We start from the raw sequence: 23,133 nt of genomic DNA, 5'->3' as shown, positions 1-23,133 counted from the left end.
CTGTTAAACCCGGGATAGTCGAGCATCTTCATATCGGAGTCACTTATACTCCAGAGGAGATTCAACTTTACTCTGAACTTTTTCGCGAATTTCGTGATGTTTTCGCTTGGTCCTATGAAGAAATGCCTGGCATTGATTCTAGTATAGTGATGCATGAAATAATCACGTACCCAGATGCTAAGCCTGTTCGTCAACGTCTACGCCCTGTACATCCTAGGAAGGCTGCGGCGATTAAGGCCGAAGTAGAAAAGCTTCTTAATGCCGGTTTTATTTACTCTATTCCTCTTACGGATTGGGTATCTAACATTGTCCCTGTAACTAAAAAACAAGGTACAATCCAGGTTTGTGTCGATTACCGTGATATAAACAAAGCCTGTCCTAAAGATAATTTTCCCACACCATTCATTGATCAGATCATTGACGAGTGTGCCGGCAGTGAAATGTATTCTTTTATGGACGGTTTCTCCAGTTATAACCAGATCAATATTGCTCCTGTTGATCAACACAAAACGGCCTTTATTTGCCCATGGGGGACTTTTGCCTATAAAAAGCTCCCTTTCAGTCTTAAAAATGCCGGTGCTACCTTCCAGCGCGCAATGTCGTATGCATTTCATGACATTCGGCATATTGTGCAACCTTATCTAGATGATCTTCCTGCTCATTCAGCTAAACGTCAGGACCACCCTAAACACCTTCGCGAAATCTTTCTTCGCTGTCGGTACTACCGAATCCGGCTAAATCCCCACAAATGTGTCTTCTGCGTCGAATCTGGCAGACTTCTCGGTTTTATCGTTTCTAAAGAAGGCATCCATTTGGATCCCCTTAAAGTCGAAGCTATCGTCAATCTCCCTCCCCCAAATTCTTTGCATCAGTTACAAAGTTTGCAGGGGAAAGCCAATTTTTTACGCCGTTTTGTTCCCAACTATGCCGAAGTAGCTAAAGGTTTTACTAAAGCGTGATATCCCTTTCCATTGGGATACCACAGCTCAGGAATCTTTTGAACGTCTCAAGAGTTTACTTGTTTTTGCTCCATTGCTTCGTCCTCCAAATTATTATCGCGACTACACCTTGTATTTGGCTGCCACCGATACCACTATCGGCATGGTTCTTGTCCAAACCGATGATGATAACACTGAACATGTTATTTACTATCTCAGTCACAACCTGTTAGACACGAAAACTCGATATGCTTATATCGAAAAGTTGGCACTAGCCGCAGTTTGTGTTGTACAATGCTTCCTTCATTATATTCTTCTGCGTACTACTACTGTGATTTCTGATTGCAACCCCATGACGTATATATTGTCACGCCAGTTACTAGGGGGAAAATACTCAAAGTGGATTGTTATCCTCCAAGAGTTTGACTTGGAATTTACCACTGCCAAGTCTAAGAAATCTCTTGTGTTCGCTGAGTTAATTTGTTCTTTGCCATCGTCGTCCTCGACCTCGCCAGCAGAAGACCAAATACCAGATGAAACCCTGTTCCTAATTAGCACCCTCGATCCATGGTACGGAGATATAATCACATATCTGCAAACGTCCTCCTTCCGTCTGGGTGTGTCTAAAGACGCTCGGCGGAGGATTCGTCATCAATCTCAACCCTACCGTATCATCGGAGATACATTATATCGTCTTGGTGCAGACTCCGTTCTTCGTCGTTGTCTTACTCTAGAGGAAGCTGAACAGGTTCTCAATGACTGCCACGCTGGCGCTTGTGGCGGACATATGTCCGGATATGCTACAGCCCAAAAAATCCTTCGTGCTGGCTATTTTTGGCCCTCTATTTTCAAGGATTGCATTCTTCCCGTCCGATCTTGTCATGAGTGCCAGATATACCAGCGGAAGATGCGAGCGCCTTCCGCTCCGTTGCACCCTGTAGTTTCCGTCGGCCCTTTTGCAAAATGGGGAATTGATTATATGACCTGTAACCCTCGCTCGGCCGGGGGGCATGGGTTTATCATCATTGCCGTCGATTACTTTACTAAATGGGCCGAGGCGATGCCTACATTAACTGAAGACGGTCACACTGCGGCGCAATTTTTATTCAATCATGTTATTTCACGATTCGGTGTCCCTCAAGCCATTGTCACTGATCACGGAAAGCATTTCCGTAATCATATGATGTCGGAGTTAACAACCCAGCTAGGCTTGCAACACGATAGTTCAACTCCATACTACCCTCAGTCCAATGGTCAAGTTGAAGCTGTCAATAAAATCTTGGTCACAATGCTTCAACGTATCGTTGGTGTGCATAAATCTAACTGGCATTTGATGTTATTCCCTGCCTTATGGGCTTACCGAACTGCCGTGAAGGATGCCACTGGTTTCACTCCATTTCAACTAGTTTATAGACTAGAGGCTACCCTTCCAATTGAATGTGAAATCCCTTCATTGAAATTGGCCATCGAACTGCTTCCCAACACTACCCCATTAGAAGAACGCCTTCTTTACCTAGAACGGTTAGATGAGACTCGTCGCCTGGCCTCTTTGGCCATCGAAACACAAAAGAAGCGAGTCAAGACTCACTTCGATCAGACCGTCCATCCGCGTTCTTTTGTTGAGGGAGACTTGGTCCTACTCTATGATCAAGCGAAAGATAAGCTAGGCACAGGAAAACTCGAGTCTATGTGGCTAGGCCCTTATATTGTTAAGAGAGTCCTGCAGAAAGGGGCCTACGAGCTGATTGATTATGAAGGAAACCCTCTTGGGAAGCCCCGAAATGGGCTTTACTTGAAAAAGTACTATGCGTGATGCTGGTACATTTTATTATGTACATACATGTACTTTGGTGTGTTGTGTGTCAGTTTTCGAGACACAGCTGCCACTTATTGTGTTTTTCGCTTCTTGTGCAGATGCCGGATGCACCTTATGTTGGTTTCGTTGATGGTGCCTACCGCAGTACCCGCAGTTTGTCTTCTGCGGCATGGGTAATCTACGATCCTCATAACGAGCTAATAGATTGCCAGGGTGTGTGTTTAGGCCATACTACTAACAATGTTGCCGAATACTGTGCTGTAATCGAGTTACTTGCTAGAGCAATTAATTTCGGTATTCACGCATTGATAGTAAACCTGGACTCTCAACTTGTTGTCCACCAGCTCAACAGGCAATATTCCGTCAGAAACCATCATATACTAAGGTTGTATTTACGTGTAAGGTTGTTGGAAAGACATTTTGATTTTATTACATATCAACATGTTCCGAGACAATTAAACACATTATCTGATGCATTGGCCAATCATGTATTAGATAGACATCTGCATAATTTGTAATTAAAACATTATGTAAGCAAGCACATGAAAACACAATAATGAACCATGAACATATGTATATATATATACATGAGTGTCAAAATGTTTGCGCCCCGCGCATTACATAATCCAAAAAATAATACATGTCCAAAACTCATACAGTCGTCGACAACATGTCTCTCAAAAAACGTGCAAAAAATGAAACCTAGGCGTCTAATCGCGGTGATGCTCATGATAGCAGGTCACCGCCCGCACCACACGTCTCAACAGACGATGGACGAGAGTAGACACTCCCACCGTATGCCTCTGGTAAACTCTAGGAACTTCCGCCAGTCTGCCATAATCTGGGATCCCTCGAGTAAGTGCCTCAAGGTTCTGTACTAGGTCATCATCGTCACCCTCTGCCTGAGGGTCCGCTGCAGGTTGTACTCTCCGTACATTGTGAGGCAAGTCGGCTGGTCGTTCTGCACCAACGTCTGCATACATATATAGATGTTGTAAGAAACAGACATAAATTATAAAAACTCGAATATGCTAAAGTATTGAAAACATAAAAGGTCCTTACCTAGCTCCTCGTCCCAGTCCTCTCCCTCAGGCAACGGGAGATCTGGATCTCCAGTAAAATCAGTGCCCGCATAGGGCCAGTCCTCCACGACGATCAACTGGTGTTGGAGCCAAATGAAGAACTCGGGCCTCCAGGACATCTGCTGGCCCCCACCTCCTCTGGGCATAAGTGGTGCCCATCGAGCCAATCTCGGCTCCCGTGGCACTGGATCTGCCACTATACCTCCTGGGATCCGGAATATCGGTAGCCGCTCCAGAAAAAATGATACTATGATGGATCCATATCCGAACTGTTTATTGCCATCACGCTTACATTTGGTAAGCTGCCTCTTTATATTTGTTGTTACTGCTGTGGCCCAATCAAATAATGTAGGGTGTAGGCACTCAGTTGCCAGCAGCAAATGATTCTTGCTGTTCTCGTGGGGTGCCTGTACCCCAGCCATCCGAGTGATAGTGAATAGTACCACTCGTAGCACCAAATCTGGGATAGTGACAATGTCCACTTTGGCACTATTGGATCCAAAATGAGCCCCAGGACAAACTCTAGCCATTACCTCCCCCATCTTTTCCCCAGAAGGTCTACTACTGGTCAAGATGGGTTGTGCGCCCCGCCGAGATAGTCCAGTAATAAAATAAACATCAGAGACATCCAACTCCAATGTCTGGTCTTTCAGGCGAAATACCTGATCCTCAATATCCCAGGCATCCACAATAAACCTTAGTAACTCGGGCTTTGCACGTAGATATGAGGTAAGGAAGAATTTTTTCAAACCACAATCTCGCAAAGCATCCATGCATGCGTCATCTTCCAATGCCAAAGCATCTATGGCCTCATGTTCCCTTTCTCTCCATTCTATAGCCATTTTGACCAATTCCTGCAACCAAAACACCAAAATGTCATCATAAGATCAATGGTGGAACCAAAAATCAAAGAAAATTGCATTTTCAACGGTCAAAATTATGTGTAAATTGGTTCGCGCAATTGGCGCGACTGTTTTACAAACAGTCGCGAAAATGGCGCGACCCCTTTTAGAAAAACAACCCATTGGCGCGAACCCGCGTGGGAAACTCACGCCAATGGGCGCAACCCTATTTTTTGCAATACCCCTTACAGAGGATAATTCTGTGGATAGAAAACTGAAAGAATGGAATAAAAATGAAGCTAAGGATGAGGCCTCTTACCTGTTTCAAACGGCGGCTCGAATAGTCTCCTGGATTGGTCGCAATCAGCAGTTGAAATTTGCACCCAAAACCCTCCAATGGTAAACTCACAAGGTAAAAAGTGAAAAGTAATTTTATTTTTTACTATTTCACTATTTATAGCTTCTTTTGGCTTAAAAAACACATTAAAATCATATTTTTGTGAATATTTTTATGTCAAAGTAGGATTTTACGCTGTTTTTGTGTGTTGACAGGGATTAGTGCCACTCGAGCAACATAATGAACTTTTTTTTTCGGTTTTTGAGCTCGGTAAAACACAAGAAAAGGTTACTTCAAGGTCCGCTTTCAGCTCTTTTCTGACCATTTAAAGAGGAAAAGATTGCCGAGTCCCTCCTCTTGACTCGTTACATGGTGATAAGGGGCGGTCGTTTTAAGTTCTTTTTGTCGACCGTTAAAACATAAAAAGATTACCGGGTTTTTGTCGTTTCAAACTCGTTAGTGGTTACGAAACGACGTGGTTTTGACCGCTTTTTTACTTTTTCAGGTCGAAGTCACTAATCATGAAAAGTACTCCTCAATCGTAATGATCGGGCGGTTCTTTCGGGTATTATTTTATACTTTTTCGGGCCCGAGAGACACAACTGTACGAAAAAGGACATCCCTGGAGTTTCCTTTTCTGCTATCTTTTCAAACTCTCTAAACAAGAAAAGACGTCGAGTTCTTCCTTTGTCAGACTCGTTAAAACTTAATGACATCAGATTTTGTCACAACACAAGCATATGCTATCCCCATCAAGCTTGTTAAAAATAACTGGGGTACTCGCCAGAAATGGTGGGGGAAAATAAAATTCTTTGAACCATAATTATTACCGTAACGGCAGTATGTCGCTCTTGAACATGGCACTTTTTGCTTTCGTGTCCAGGGTGGGGATATTTCATCTCATATCTTTCACTTGCTTCCATGGATTTGGGTACCCTATTTGACCTCTCATTCACTCATTGCCTCGTCATAATGACCTTTGATACATTGATGTCGAATACTGCCAATTACGTTAATGTGCCGCCGATATGTTCGAGAGAAGTTGACCTCTGTAAATATACAACCTCCCTCTGATAGTTCGCACAATCTTGATTCACGACATTATCTCTCTGTCTCGTGTCGATGATGTGGGAAACATTATGGCCCGCCTTCGATCAAGGTCACTCCCTATCGACTTCAGCTCATTATCCAGGAAGTTGACCTAGAGACTCCCTTCCGGTGCCTTGGAACCTGCATGCCTCAATGGCAGGTTTTTCGTGTTCGACGTGAGGTTTTCATCATTGGCCTCCGATCGAATGATTCTACGGGTGTTCGACTTCAGCTCATTGATTCACACGCCGTAGATTGTACCTATAGTACCTTGAGGGCCATTGTCATTATTGGTGGTACCTCTCGCGTCTGTTAACAGTTTCCATCATTGACTGGTAATCAGGCGATGTGCATGCATGTTCGACTTCAGCTCATATATTCACATGCTTGGACTTGTACTCTTGTACAGGTCGAGATGGAGCGCAAGACCCTGGATTGTGTCTGTTGTAATCCAGGCGTGATTCTTGGTACTTGACTCATTCACTGGATGGTTGCGACCATACCTGAGTCAGTTCATTGATCCTAACCAGATGGTTGTGTCCATACTATGGGTCCAGATTATTTATGTACTCTCTTATGGATGGCTGCGACCATACCACGTACATCTTGTAATTGAACTATCAGTCATGTCTCTTAATACAGCTCCTCGGCGGCAGTAACTATATGTGTTCTTGTGTGCTCTTCTGTGTGTGTTCTTGTAAAGCATTTCACCCCTCTCCACCTCTCGGACTTCATGCTTTAGGGGGCATCTGTTACACAGTAATTTGTCACCATCCCTGTTACTCCTCTTGTCGTACCTTGGAGGACCCATCCCGGGAGTTATAAGAAGTGACAAAGTCTAAAAACACTTGCATTATGTTCCCTTGAGTATGTACTCCATGTTCCCTGAAGACACCTTCTGCAGATCATCCCTAAAAAGTGCTCTTTTTCCATTGGCGCAAGTCCACAGTATCCTACCCGCGCCAATGATGGAGATCCTCAAAAGAGGGCGCGACCATTGGCGCTCTATCTTAGAGCAACAGTCGCGCCAACCAAATTTAGTCGTGCTTTTTTCCTTAATGCACGTCCGACTGTTGTTTCCTTCATTACATGGAGCTTTTCTGAGGATAGAAAATCAGTTTTTTGTCGAGCTTTATCCATCTTTATGGCTTTTGCTAATTCCACGAAAGGTGTCCCGGTTCATCGCATCCTCCTCCCTTCTCCATCTATATAAGCTTGTCATTATGCATTGGACAAGCTAGTGCGAGAGTGTTGGTGTTAGTGTTATGCTAGTGATTTGGTGATTGAGAGACAGTAGTGATGATTATTGGTCATGGAGAGAATGCTAATGAGTGCTAGAGAGGTTATGCTGCCGGAGAGGAGATGCATGTCAAGACACATATAGTTACTCACCCAGCCAGGAGAAGGGTCGATGTCAGAACAATGGTTGTAACTTTTCCTGTTTATTAATTGATGAGCGACTGATATTATAGTTCCAATCTCATTATCTGTCATGGTGATATGTTGATTTATTTCCTTTCTGACTGAAATATAGTTGTGCCTTGGTAGTTTTTATGTTGGTATCCGTCTCTTCCTTTGCATGTGCAGGTATTCGTTATGATCTGTTGGAGCAAGGGATCGAGGATATCAACTCTGCTTCAATCATAGCGTTGGACTCCAGGTTAGTCTTCTTGATTCACCTTTGATGCATAACTAGGAACTTGCGTAGCAGCGTGGTGTGTTTGTGGCTAGGTCTGTGATAGGCTAGTGGGATCGCCTCTGTCCGCAGAGGGGATTTACCTTACCAACAGTTATCTCTGTGTTTTATTGCGTTCCTGCTTAAATCCGGATCAGTGGTATCAGAGCGGTCTGCTTTTTCTCTGTTTTTCTTTGCATGTCCCCAACAAGGTCGGGATATAAGGAGTTAGGGCTTGAACTGGTCGAACCTTTGCAAGACCAGCCGCGCAAATCCCGACGGCCTCCCATGGCGGACGAGAAGAAAGACGAGGGGGCAGGAGATCCTATCAAAATCTTTCTCGAAGAAGCCCTCGAGCGACAACGGAACGCGATGATGGACAGTTTCGCCCAGATCCTTCAACGGCTACCCAGAAGCGACGCTTCGGCTTCTAGCAGCTACTCTGGAAATGCCGCCACGCCCTTTAAGGTACAAGTTAATTTTGAAATCCCCATCTTCGAGGGTAAAATAGACGCAGATGCGGTAGATAAATGGTTAAATCTGCTAGAAGGGTATTTTTCTGTTCATGAATTTTCAAGTCGGGAAAAGATTGTTTTCGCTCTTCTCAAAGCAGCCCCCCACGTCAAGGACTGGTGGGAAACCTACTGCGAGCAGAAGGATGAAACTACCGGCTCACTATTTTCAGCCACACCCACCTGGAATTCATTCCGCGAGGCCATCAAGGAGCAGTACTACCCTGTCGGAAGCTATGAGGATGAATACATAAAATGGACCACACTGCGGCAGGGGAGGGACCAAGACGTGCCGGAGTTCACCAATCTTTTCCATACCCTTCGCACAAAGTTGGGTATCAAGGATACGGAGCAGCATTTGATACTCAAATGTCGCGGCTACCTGCACAAGTACATTCAGGAATAAATACGATTCCTGAACATCTCCTCACTCGGCGCAGCATACCGATATGCCGTCAAGGTCGAGCAGAAGTTTAAACAAAAGAAGCGAGACTTCGGATCTGCGAATCTGAAGCAAGGGAAAGGTGCCCCTAAAACTCAGAACAAAGGGCAAAGCCAAGGCGGGGCAGCCCAAGACAACCCGCCAAAGCTGCAGACAAAGAACGGCACCGCGAAGACTAAAAAGGACACGGGAAAATGGTGTGAGTTCCACAAGAGCTCCACTCACAACACCAGTGAGTGTCGGGCCAAGCAGTCACTGGTGGCCGAGCTAAAGGGTCTAGAATCAGATGCATATTTCGACTCTGAGTCAGAACCCGACAAGGGGAATGCAAAAGGGAAGCAAATCATTGACGCGGATCCCAATGCCACTGTTGCTACCGCCAAGATCCAGAAAAATGAACCTGAAGATCCAGAGGAGGAGGAGCGTCTCTTCCACTCCCAGATGTGGGTAAAGGGCTCCCCGCTACAGTTCATTGTCGATAGCGAGAGCCAAAAGAACCTCATTTCGGTGGAGGTCGTGAAGCGGTTGGGCTTAGCGACCACAGCACATCCACAATCATACACCATCGGGTGGCTTCACCAAGGGCGGGATCTTCGCGTGAGCCGACAATGTCGCCTTCCATACAGCATCAAGCCTTTCACGGATGAGGTATTGTGTGACATCGCTCCCCTTGAAGTTTGTGATGTATTATTAGGATAACCATACTTGTGGAAGCGACATGCTGTGTATGAATCAAGGCCCCGGGCTGTTATTGTTACATTGGGGAATAAGTTGTACAGGATACCAGAGGTAGCACCGCCTACCGCCATCTCCTTGATTACTGCAAAACAATGTAGTAAGCTCATTTCCAAGACTGGGAAGTTTGTTTTCCTGATGATCCGCCCTCAAGGGAAGAAGAAGCTGGTGGTGACGACCTCCAGACAGGATCCCTCCGCACGACAACTACAGATGGATAAGGTCGTGAAGGAGTACGAGGACATCTTCACCTCCCCTGCAGGGGTTCCTCTGCACTGTCAGGTTAAGCACTCCATCGATCTAACCCCAGGTGCGCCGCTACCCAATGGACCAATTTATCGGCGTTCGGTTCTAGAGAACGATGAAATCAAGAGGCAGATTCAGGAGTTGCTGCAGAAAGGTCACATCCGTCCGAGTTCATCGCCTTGTGGGAGCCTGATCGTGTTGGTACAGAAAAAGGATGGGACTTGGAGACTCTTTATTGACTATCGGGCGTTGAACAAGATCACTGTCCGTAATAGGTACCCGATCCCACGGATTGACGACCTCTTGGACCAACTAAAGGGAGAAAAGTACTTCAGAAAAATTGATCTGAAGTCAGGATATCACCAGGTACCAATCGAACCCTCTGATGTGTGGAAGACTGCCTTCAAAGCCAAGGAGGGCCTCTTCGAATGGTTGGTCATGCCTTTCGGATTGACGAATGCTCCTGCAACCTTCATGAGGCTAATGGATGACATCTTGTGGCCATTCACCAACTCATTTGTAGTGGTATACTTGGATGACATTCTGATCTTCAGCCAGAGTTGGGAAGAGCACCTCCACCACATCCGACAGGTTCTTCAAACACTGCGGCAACACAAGCTGTGTGCCATTTTGGAGAAATGCACTTTTGGCATGACCCAGGTTCAGTATCTGGGATACATTATTGATGAACAGGGGGTGCATGTGGATCCGGCCAAGATCCAAGTCATTCGGGATTGGCCATCCCCGACCACTCTGACAGAGCTCCACAGCTTTCTAGGCCTAGCCAACTTCTATCGCAGGTTCGTGTTGGGGTTTTCTCATATCGCTTGGCCCTTGAGTCAAGTCACCAAGGGAGGAGCAAAAGCGAAATTCTTTTGGTCTGAATCTCAACAGAAGGCATTCATAAAATTGAAAGATCGCCTTTGCACGGCACCAGTGCTCACATTACCAGATTTACAACAACCATTTGAGGTCGAGACAGATGCCTCTGACTATGCTATTGGGGCAATCCTTACTCAACACGGGCATCCAGTGGCATATCACAGTGAAACACTTTCAGACACAGTCTGGAAGTATCCAACCTATGACAAAGAGATGTACTCCATTGTGCAGGCCTGCCGACAATGGAAGCATTACATTTTGGGGAAGGAAACAGTCATCCACACAGACCACCGACCCCTGCAGTTCATACAGACCCAAGGGAAATTGCAAAATGATCGCCATCAGAAGTGGTCTACATATCTGCAACAGTTCCATCTGAATATCAAGTATAAGAAGGGCAGCACCAATCATGTTGCAGATTGCCTCAGTCGACCACCAATCATGGCATTAACCACTGTGCTCAACTCTTGTGAGCACGAGACTTCTGATTGGCCACTTCTCTACAAAAGTGACCGAGAATTTGGCCACACATACCAGACACTCGTGGGAGGTCAACATGTTCCAGATTTTCACCTCCAAGGTGCATTGTTATGCCACCTGGGTCATCTTTGTGTTCCTTCAAGCGAGCGTGCCAAGATGATTTGGGAAGCACACTACAGTCGGGCTGCTGGACATTTCAGGGTGGAGAAAACAGTGGCAGTACTAGAGAAGTATTTCTATTGGCCAAATCTTCGACAGGATGTCGCGAAGTACATCAGATCATGTACTGCCTATGCCATTGCCAAACCGACCATCAAGAAGCAAGGCCTCTATACTCCGTTTCCTACCCCTAGTCGACCTTGGGAATCCATCTCCATGGATTACATGTCAGGGCTTCCTTCCACTAAGCATGGAAATGATTGTGTTTTTGTGGTCGTTGATAGGTTCTCAAAGATGGCCATTATGGCGGCCTACAAGAAGAATATCACAGCAGAAGCCACTGCTAAACTATTCTTTGAACGAGTGTGGGTGCACTTTGGGATCCCACAGTCTATCATCTCAGATCGGGACAGTCGGTTCCTCAGTACATTTTGGTCCAGTCTCTGGTCAATGCTGGACACCAAACTCACTAAGTCCACAGCCTTCCATCCTCAAACTGATGGCCAGACCGAGGTTGTCAATCGGATGATTGTACACATTCTGCGCATGTACAACTCAAAGCATCCACGCACATGGGACGAGAGCCTCCCCTATGATCAGCACAGCTACAACCGAGCTCTTCATAGCTCCACTGGCCACAGCCCTTTTCAGGTGGGCTTGGGATTCCAACCACTATGCCCCATTGATGTGGCCCTGCCACTTGCAGCTACTCACACAGCTTCAGCTCATGTCCAGTCCGAAACAGATAAGGCAACCAGCTTCATTGAGCACATCCAACATATTCGCCAGCAGGTCCATGAAATTCTGGAGAAATCAAATGCCAAGTACAAGCAGCGACATGATCAACACCGGGTGCCACACAAGTTTCAGGTGGGCGACAAAGTCTGGTTGCATCTGCAAAGGGAACGCCTTACTGGAGCCTATCGGAAACTGAGACCACTCCGATACGGTCCTTACACCATTACTAAGGCTGTGGAGGACAATTCATTTGAGCTCAGCATTCCCCCATTCCTTGGCTTGCACCCAGTGTTCAATGTGGATCGCCTTCGGCCATACTTTCCACCATTGCTAGACACATCCAACATTGCAGAACAGCTCACACCCACAGAATTAAACCCAGATCGCATAGAACAAGCTGCAACTGATCGGATCATGGACACACAGATCAAGAACACTCGCCAACAGAACATCCAACTATATCGAGTTGTCAAATCAGGCCAACTCCTTCACCAGGGCAAGTGGCTCACCAGGGACCAGGTTCAGTACAAGTTTCCTCATCTCATGGAGGAACTCAACGCAATGGGGACCATTGCTTCCTAAGGGGGGAGGAATGATCCAGGTGGATCTTGGTGGCCACCTGCCAAGCCCACCTGGACCCCCACCATTGTTCTTCTCAGCATTTTCAGTTTCCTTAATTGTAGCACAACTTACTATTTTTAGCAGTTTTTCGGGTCCTGAACTTCCGGAGCCGTTTTGAGGCTCTAAACGAAGTTTTTTGGGGAATCCAAGGGCAACATGGGTCCCAACAATGGTAGTGCTCGGATAGATCCTTCTAACAAGCTATTGTATGCGTCAAACGGAGATCGTATGCCAAAGTTACGACCCCGGGAAATTGATGTACCAATTTACCCCCAAACGGGGCCCATAGTTTGGTGTTTCATCTTCTAGGGTTAGGTTTTGGAATGTTAAAGGTTTTCTACTGTTTCTCAACAATAAATAGGCCTTCGAGCCTCATTGTAAGACAGTTCAGAGGCATGTAGCCACCACATCTCTTCTCAAAGATAAGCTACCATCGCCCTAGCTGGGTTATTTCCATTACTGTTTGTAAGCATATTTCAGTATTCTATATTAATGGAGTAAAGTATTATTTCCGCTGCATATCTATGTTTATGGTTATCTCTGTGTTTTATTGCGTTCCTGCTTAAATCCGGATCAATTGTGAATTTGATGTCAATCATTTAGATGTACGGACATTTATGATTTGACATTTGAATGGTTCACCACTATTACAGATCGATGAATTTAAGCAATATGGCCATTCTTTAAATACATATCCCCACTTTCCTTAACAATGGTCAATTCAATTTTATGCAAGGCAATCAAGGTAGGATTTGGTATCGCAAAATTATGAGATACATATCTAATTGGAGATCGATATTGAATGCCAAAAATAGTGGCTAGCCTAGAACTACTAAATACTTCCTTGGGAAGGTCGCACACATGTGATATTAATTCATTTCATAGTTATTTGTTAGTTATGGGCGTTTATGTTATTCAGGAAAAAAAAATCATTATCTAGTGTTTTTTGGCAAATAATTTATCATTTATAACCTCTCCTAAGTATGTATCCACATACGAGGTGTCCATACAAAATTCCGTATTTTCCAAAATGGTGTTCATGTCTAATCACCATGAGGGAGATACAATGGAAGGGCATTGTTGTGTCTGGAGGTGGTTGTGCGTGAGATATTTTTACATATATTTGCTTTTGCTTTGCAATTTCATGGATATGCGTTTGTGTTATGTTGAAAGTGTACAAAAATCATGTTTCTAGATTTGATGGGTGCTTATGTGGTTTTCTGAATGCATGAAAAGGTGTGTAGTCGGTGAATTGAATGCTGAGATGAAGTGTATTTACCCACAAATTTATTTTCTATTAATAACAGCATAGACATCGGGATGACGAAAAATATGGATGGAGGTTTTATCTTTGTAGTGTGTTTCAGACCCAAAATAGTGGCAGGTGGTGACTAGTGATGGCGTTTCATCTATACTTGACAAAATCCTGCAATTGCAAGGAAAGACTGGTGGAAGCACCAATGATAATGACAACGATGAAGGTGCCATTTGTTAAAGACTTCTTGTTCTATCAAAGCACATTAGTTGACTTCTTGGGAAAGGTGGAAAAATCATTAGTGAGATGTGGAAGCACACTGGAGAAAATATTCGCATATTTCGCAAAGAGAAGGACCAAAATGTGCATCCCAAAATGAGGAGCTCGTTCAGGTTACTGGATACCCAAGTGTTGCTAGAGATGCACTCATCCAAATTACAAAAAGGCTGACAAAAAATATTTTCAAATATATGGATGGTGCTACCAACACCCACACCCACATAGTGCCTCCTTTGTCTAGTCTAAATGTGCCCAGTGCAATCCCTCTTTCATCATCAAGTTATGGCACAAAGCAATATGATCTAGGATTTCCAAGATAGATTGGATGCTTCATTGTAAAATGTTTCTTATTTATTTTTTAATCAATTTTGTAAATACATATTATATTATAAATATATGGTGTATTATATGATTATCGAATTTGAGTTTCCTTAATTTATTTCATTTAAATTCATTAGGTTAATGAAGTAAATTGGAAAAATTCAAGATATACTTTTATATTTGTAATTAAAACATTGTAAAATAATTTATCTTATATTTTATTTATAAAATGTTAAATAGAATTATATAATATAAATAATTTTGAAAATAACTAGATATTCAAAACATAATAACAATTTTCCTTGAATGAAAGAATTATATAAGTGAATAGAAACAATTTCCCTTTCAATAATGTTATTGTATATACTTATTAGCTTTTTATTGTGTATCTTAGTTATATTGTTATAAAAATATGATTTGAAGAAAAAAATTAAGTTGTAACATATATTATAAGAAAGATAACGTTTGTACAGGGTACTTCACCATGTTTTAATGTCGTGTACATTGTGACTTTGATGTCAATCAATTAGATGTATGGAGATTTATGATTTGACATTTGAATGGTTCACCGATATTAGAGATCAATGAATGAAATCAATATGGCCTGCCTTTAAATATACATGCCCACTTTCCTTAACAATGGTCACTTCCATTTTATGCAAGGCGATAAAGGTTGGATTTGGTATTGCAAAATTGCCATATACAGATCTAATTAGAGATCGATATTGAAAGCCAAAAGCAGTGGCTAGTGTCGAACTACTAAACACTTCCTTGGTAAGGTCGTCACACGCATGATATTAATTCATTTCATATTTATTTGTTATTTAAGATGGTTTATGTTATTCAAGAAAAAATCATTATCTAATGATTTTTGGTGAATAATTTATCATTGGTAACCTCTGCTAGGTATGTATCTACATACGAGGTGTCCATACAAAATTCCATATTTTCCAAAATGGTGTTCACAACTAATTCCCGTGTGGGAGATACAATGGAGAAGTGAAATAGGTTGAACGAGAAATAGCGATGATATTTTTTATTGTTAGTGAAATTTATGTATATGATGGTTTGTTACGTAAGTAGAGGCAAGTAAATATATAAAGATATGAATAGTTAAGTTTTATTAGTCCCTACCTCATCAAGCACTATAAAATTCACTTCACGGTCAAGTTGCATTAACTCTCCATTATTTGGTTGTGTTTTCGCAATTTTAACCAAAATTTTGGGAAAATGTTTAATGTTTCTATTTTTGCATAAATTCAGAATAATTTTTAAATTTGAGTAAATGTTATTTTAATTTCTGATTAGTTGAGGAAGCTCTAATGGGACATAATTTCCCAGATGGAGGGTATTTTATTTTCACTTTTTCCCAATGTCTGACAATTAATTTTAAAAATTAAAATAAAAGTAATTTTGTGAGTGACCATTACGATGGTGAGTGCTCTGACACTTTCACTGCTATGTTAGTGCTCTGCTTAATGATGTGAGAATTGATGATGTTTCAGGACATTATTATGTTAGTTCTCTATTCAATAATGTAAGAAATGATGTGGTTGTAGGTTGTTTTCATAAGCACGGGGAGTTTGACCAAATGTTGAATTAATATTATTATGTTTCCTTGTGTTGAGGTAAAAGTATGTGTGGGAGAGTTTGGGTCCTTTGCATAGTAAGTATTGTGACACTCATGAACGATGTGGTAATTGGTATGGTTTCATTGTGCAGAACGTTAACTATGTGGAGGAAAAAGTATGTGTAGGAGGAATGGGATCTTAGGGGTGCTAAATAAACTATGTTTTCAATCCTTGTGAAGAAAATATGTTGTGTGGTAAAACGAATGTGTGGAAGGCTTTTTTTTTAATTATTATATACAAAAATAATTCACAACTATAGAAGTAGTTTTACAAAGGTGGCTGTGCAAAGCTAGTTGTTGATACGATTGCAGAACACTGTTATGATAATGCTTTGTTCAATGATGTGAGAATCACTGTAGTTGTAGGTTTTTTTCATACGCCGCAATGAGAAATGAACAAATGTTGAATTAACATTATTGTGTTTCCTTGTAAGGAGTACAGTGTATGTGCGAGAAACTTGGGGTCCTCTGCATGGTAAGTATTGGGGTTGTTGTGTGAAACATTAACTGTGCAGAGGATGAAGTATGTGCAGGAAAACCTAGGTATTTTACATAGACGATGGTGATAAATAAACTATGTTCTAAATATGTGTGAAAAAACGTGTTGTACGGTAAAATAAATGTCTGGAACACTTAGTATTTTTTTTATTTATTATCTAGGAGAATTTTTGGAACCTATGAAAGTAGTTGTACGAAAGTGGTGGTGAAAAGCTAGATGTTCAGAGGTATCATGTGTAGAGTTTCAAATTTCACTGATTGATCAAAGGCTGTTATTTAGTGCAGAATTAGTTTTGCAGAAAAAGCTATGCGGAGGTGGTTATGTGTGTATGTATTTCATGTGAAAATCTTGCAAAAATTTTACTAAGATAATAAATATGAAAATCCTTTTCTAAATTCTTATTTAGGAGCATATTTCAAAGTAGTTATGCAAGCGAAGTTGTGCATAGATGGTTGTGCATGTGCGAAGGTTATACGAAGAAAAAATGCATATGCGAAATTTGTGTGGAATGGGGGGAGTGTAGAGGATTCGTTTAATTGTAATGTGTTTTGATATTAATTCTATTATTAATACATTCTACGGGATGTGAAAGTTCATAGAATAAAATATTTAAATCTTATTGCACACAATAGACTATGTTTTTTGGGGGTAGCGTGTGTGGAGAACAAATGATTCCTACGCATGATATTTGGGACCGATGTTTATTAATATCAGTTTCCAATTTCAATGACTGATGGAAGGGAATTGTTGAGTCTAGAGGTGGTTGTGCGTCAGATATTTTTACACATAAATTCTTTTGCTTTGCGGTTCGGGGCATACGCATTTGTGTTATGTTGAAAGTGTACGAAAATCATATTTATATATTCGATGTTTTGGTGCTTATGTGGTTTTCTGAATGTGTGAATAGGCGTGTAGTCGGTGAATTGAATGTTGATATGAATTGTATTTACCCACAAATTTATCTTCTATTAATAAGAGGATAGACATCGAGACGATGAAAAATATGGATGGAGGTTTTATCTTTGTAGTGTGTTTCAGACACAAAATAGTGGTAGGTGGTGGCTAACGATGGTGTTTCACCTACGCTTGAGGCAATTCTCCAATGGCAAGGAAAGACTATTGGAAGCACTAGTGACAATGACAATGATGAAGGTGCCATTTGTTCAAGACTTCTTGTTCTGTTAAAGCACCTTGGTTTCCTTCTTGGTAAAGGTGGAAACATCATCAGTGAGATGTGGAAGAATACTGGAGAAAACATTTGCATATTTCACAAAGAGGAGCGACCAAAATGTGCCTCCCAAAATTGTTGAGGGAAATGTAACTAGGTTCAATCTTCATAAATGTACTGTTGATATTTGTATTTATCCAAGAAAATAAATATTATTTTTATGATATATGTCAATGAGTTTCTTTCTCATTGAAGTAGGTCTATCACATGTTAAAGTGTTATAGGTAATTCAAAAGGTCAAAATAATTATGTTAAATACCTTAAGGGTATGTTACATTGTGTATAAGAGTCAAAGAAGTCACCTCCAAGAAAAGTTAAGTCTCCTCCTAGAAAAGACACAACCAAAAGAAGAAATTTCGCCATTAAAAGAACCCTTCAAAGCAAAGGAAGTCAAGTCGGCCTCAAAACAGTAAGTCAACCTACAATTCATCTTAAAGGAGGGACAATCCTCTATATATAGACGTTGTCCACTCCTCCAAAGAGAAGGAAATCAATCTCTGAAATTAGCGAAGGAGGAAGTAGAGAAAAAGTGAAAGTAAAAAATTCTAAAGGTTCTCCAAAGTGTAGTGAAGTAATGAGGAAGAAAAGTGAAGGTGGAGGACTGTTTCTAGGGCTAGAAATAGTCATGTGTGTGAAGAAAAAGAGGTCAAATCTGTGGGTATGACATCAGGGAAAAATAGTCCATGAACTAGTGGTGTGGGTTTGAAACTAGGCCTACAATGCCTCCCAAGACAAGTGAAGAAGCCTATCTCTCTAGCGAAGGAAAAAGGAACCTAATTCTATAGGGTACCTCTCACACATTCGATAATTAGGGTTTCAGTGTTGTCACACTAAGCCTACCACTATACATCAAGAAGGGACTCAGATGATCAAAAAAAGCAAGGAGTTTTCGTAGGTGAAGGATATCACGAAGTAAGAAAGATAAGTATCTCTTCTAGAAGGTATACTAAAAGTGGAAAGAAGAACAAAGTGTCGTAAGAAGGATGAAGTGTCGTGGAATGAAGTGCTGGAAGGAGGTGGAAAAAGTGTCAGGGGAAACATAATGCAGAGAAAAGGAAGGACTTGACTTGTGCATGGAGGATCCTCTAGTCAAGGGTCTAGGGTTTGGCATTGATCAAAAAAGAAGCTTCAATAAGAGAAAAATTACTGAAGGATTTTCCTCTCAAGAGAAGAGAGATTTTGGCCCTGATAGAGAGCCAGTATCTTGTGTTCTTGTTTTATGTTTTGAGAGCAGTTTGATGAAATACACACACTTGCATTAATAAGAGAAGAATAATATTAAGCCAACAAAGACAAGAAAAGTAAAAATAATTCACAAATTGTTATCTATTCTGGAAGAATCACTCTACACATAATTTCCCTATATATTTCAACAAAAATCAGGAGCTCGTTTAGGTTACTGGATACCCGAGTGTTGCAGAGATGCACTCATACAAATTACAAAAAGTCTAAGGGAAAATATTTTTAAAGATATGGTTAGTGCTACCAACACTAACACCCACATAGTTCCTCCTTTGTCTAGTTTATATGTGCCCATTTCAATCCCTCTTTCATCATCAAGTTATGGCACAAGGCAATATGATCTAGGATTGTCAAGATAGATCACATGCTCAATTGTAAAATGTTTCTTATTTATTTTTTAATTAACTTTCTATATAAATATCATATTATAATTATATGTTGTATTATATGATTATCAAATTTGAGTTTGCTTAATTTATTTCATTTAAATTCATTAGGTTAATGAAGTAAATTGACGAAATTCAAGATATACTTTTATATTTGTCATTAAAAAATTGTAAAATAATGTATCTTCTATTTTATTTATAAAATGTTATATAAAATTATATAGTATAATTAATTTAAAAATAAATAGATATTCAAAACATAATAACAATTTTCCAGGAATGAAAGAATTATATAAGTGAAAAGAAACAATTTCCCTTTCAATCATGCCATTGTAGATACTTATTAGCTTTTTATTGTGTATCTTAGTTATATTGTTGATATAGCAATGTTTACAATTCAATGAAAAATGTTTTTTTTTTTTTAACATTTGAATTAGATTTGCATAATATAGACTGAAACTAGCATGTGATAAAAATATGATTTGAAGAAAAAAACTAGGTTGTAAACATACATTATAACAAATATGATCAAATCATTCAATAAAATGATTAAAATATTAAGAGGATTGAGATGACAAGTAATGGTCCATGTCCTGAAGATTCTACTCATGATCTATGTGCTCATGGCAATTTTTGGTCCATGTCCGTGCATTGATACATATGCTCCGTATCCATGCATTATTAGGGAAATGGAAACATGGCAGCAGTGTATACTAATAAATGGCCATGTTCCTTTCCATGGGTTGTAAGAAATTTTCATTCAATTATAATGCAGTCTCTTTACATTGTTGGTTGTGTTGTTGTACGAAAGTGGTTGTGCAAAGCTAGATGTTTAGAGGTATCGTGTGCAAAGTTTTGTATTTCAATGATTGATCAAAGGGTGTTATTAAGAGCAGAATTAGTTGTGTAGACGAAGTTATGTGGAGATGGTTATGCGTGTATGGATGTTATGTGAAAATGTTATGCAAAGTTTACTAAGATAATAAATATGCAAATTCTTTTTTAAATTCTTATGTAGGGGCATATTTCAAAGTAGTTGTGCGAACGAAGCTGTGCATAGATGGTTGTGTATGTCCGAAGGTTATACAAAGCATAAATTCATGTGCAGAATTTGTGTGGAATGAGGGAAGTGTAGAGGGGTATTTTAATTGTAATGTGTCTTGATATTAGTTTTATTATTAATAGATTCTGCGGGATGTGAAAGTGCATATAATAAAAGCTTGAAAGCGTATTGGACACAATGGACAATGTTGTTTGGAGGTAGCGTGTGCGGAGAACAAATGCTTCCTACGCATAATATCTAGGACCCACGTTTATTAATATCAGCTTCAAGTGTCAATGACTAATGGAAGGGAATTGGTGAGTGAGGAGGTGGTTGTGCGTGAGATATTTTTACACATAAATGTTTTTTCTTTTCTCTTTCTCACATATGCATTTTTGTTATGTTGAAAGTGTATGAAAATCATGTTTCTAGTTTTGATGTTTTGGTGTGTATGTGGTTTTCAGAATGCGCGAAAAGGTGTGTAGTCGGTGAATTGAATGTTGAGATGAATTGAATTTACCCACAACTTTATTTTCTATTAATCATAGGATAGACATAGAGATGATGAAAAATATGGATGGAGGTTTTATCTTTGTAGTGTGTTTCAGATGCAAAATAGTGGCAGGTGGCGGCTAATGATGGTGTTTCACCTACGCTTGAGGAAATCCTCTGATTCCAAGGAAATACTGGTGGAAGTACTAGTGACAATGACAATGATGAAGGTGCCATGTGTTCAAGACTTCTTCTTCTATCAACGCGTCCATGTCCATGCATTGATATATATGCTCCATGTCCATGCATTATTGGGGAAAGGAAATATGGAAGAAGTGTATGCTAATAAAGGGCCATGATCCTTTCCATGGGCTGTAAGAAATTTTCATTTGATTATAATGTAGTCTCTTTACATTATGGGTGGTGCTTTGTATAATTGTTAAGTTTTCTTCAAGCATATTTCTTGTTCTCATTATCCGTTGTCAATTAAAACATCTTTCAATGAGCCATTAGTTTATCAAGAATTTCTTAACTTTCTTTATATCTATATATACAAAAGTAGGTTTCTTTATTGGTAAGGAAACTTCTTTTTACCAATATTATTGAATAGCTTAGTGGTTAATTAGTTATCTATTTTAAATATGAATTGTTCAACTCTTATTTTGAAATGATAATGTTTGTACAAGGTACTTCACCATGTTTTAATGATGTGTACATTGTGACTTTGATGTCGATCAATTAGATTTACAAAGATTTATGATTTGACATTTGAATGGTTCACCCCTATGACAGATTGATGAATGAAAGCAATATGGCCATGCCTTTTAATATATATGACCACTTTCCTTAACAATGGTCACTTCCATTTTATGCAAGGTGGTAAAGGTTGGATTTAGTGTCATAAAATTACCAAATACAGATCTAATTGGAGATCGATATTGAGAGCCAAAAGCAGTGGCTAGTCCAGCGCTACTAAATACTTCGCTAGGAAAGTAGTCACAAATGTGATATTAATTTCTTCCATAGTTATTTGTTAGTTATGAGGGTAACCTCTGCTAGGTATGTATCTACATACGTGGTGTCCATACAAAATTCCATATTTCCTAAAATGGTGTTCATGACGAATTCCGTGTGGGAGATACAACGGATAAGTGAAATAGATTGAAATATAAATAGAGATGATATTCTTTTATTGTTAGTGAAATTTATGTATTTGATGGTTGGCTATGTAAGTAGAGGTAAGTAAAATATATTAAAATATAAATAGTTAAGTTTTATCAGTCCCTACCTCATCAAGGACTATAAAATTTACGTCATAGTCAAGTTGCATTGATTGTACATTACTTGGTTGTGTGTTCGCAATTTTAATCAAGTTTTGGGAAATTGCTCAATATTTCTATTTTTGCATAAATTAAAAAATAATTTTCAAATTTTGATTAAATATTATTTCTAATTTACGATTAGTTGAGGAAGCTCTGATGGGACATAATTCCCCAAATGGAGGGTGTTTTATTTTCATTTTTCCCAATGTCTGACAATTCATTTAAAAATGAAAATAAAAGTTATTTTGTGAGCGCCCATTACGATGGTGAGTGCTCTGACACTGTCACTTTTATGTTATTTCTCTACTCAATAATGTGAAAATTGATGTAGTTTCGGGACATTATTATGTTAGTGTCTATTCAATAATGTTAGTAATGATGTGGTTGTGGGTCGTTTGCATAAGCAATGGGGTTTGAACAAATGTCGAATTAATATTATTATGTTTCCTTATGTGGAAGGAAAGGTATGCGTGGGAGATTTGGGGTCCTTTCCATAGTAAGTATTATGATACCACTGAACGATGTGGTAATTGGTACGGTTTCATTGTGCAAAACATTCTATCTAGAGGATAAAGTATGTGCAGGAGGACTGGGGTCTTAGGGGTGCTAAATAAACTATGTTTTCAATCCTTGTGAAGAATAATTCTTGTGAAATAAAACGAATGTGTGGAAGGCTTTTTGTTTTTAAGTATTATTTAGGAACATTTTTCGCAACTTCAGAAGTAGTTGTACAAAGGTGGTTGTGCAAAGCTAGTTATTGACACAATTGCAGGACATTGTTATGATAATGTTTATTTCAATGATGTGAGAATTCCTGTAGTTGTAGATTGTTTGCATAGGCCC

Source organism: Pinus tabuliformis, chromosome 1_2 (assembly GCF_031772625.1).
Source record: "Pinus tabuliformis cultivar Carrire ecotype Pingquan chromosome 1_2, CPIR1, whole genome shotgun sequence".
In the NCBI taxonomy this organism is placed as follows: Eukaryota; Viridiplantae; Streptophyta; class Pinopsida; order Pinales; family Pinaceae; genus Pinus; species Pinus tabuliformis.
This window is presented reverse-complemented; position numbering follows the sequence as displayed.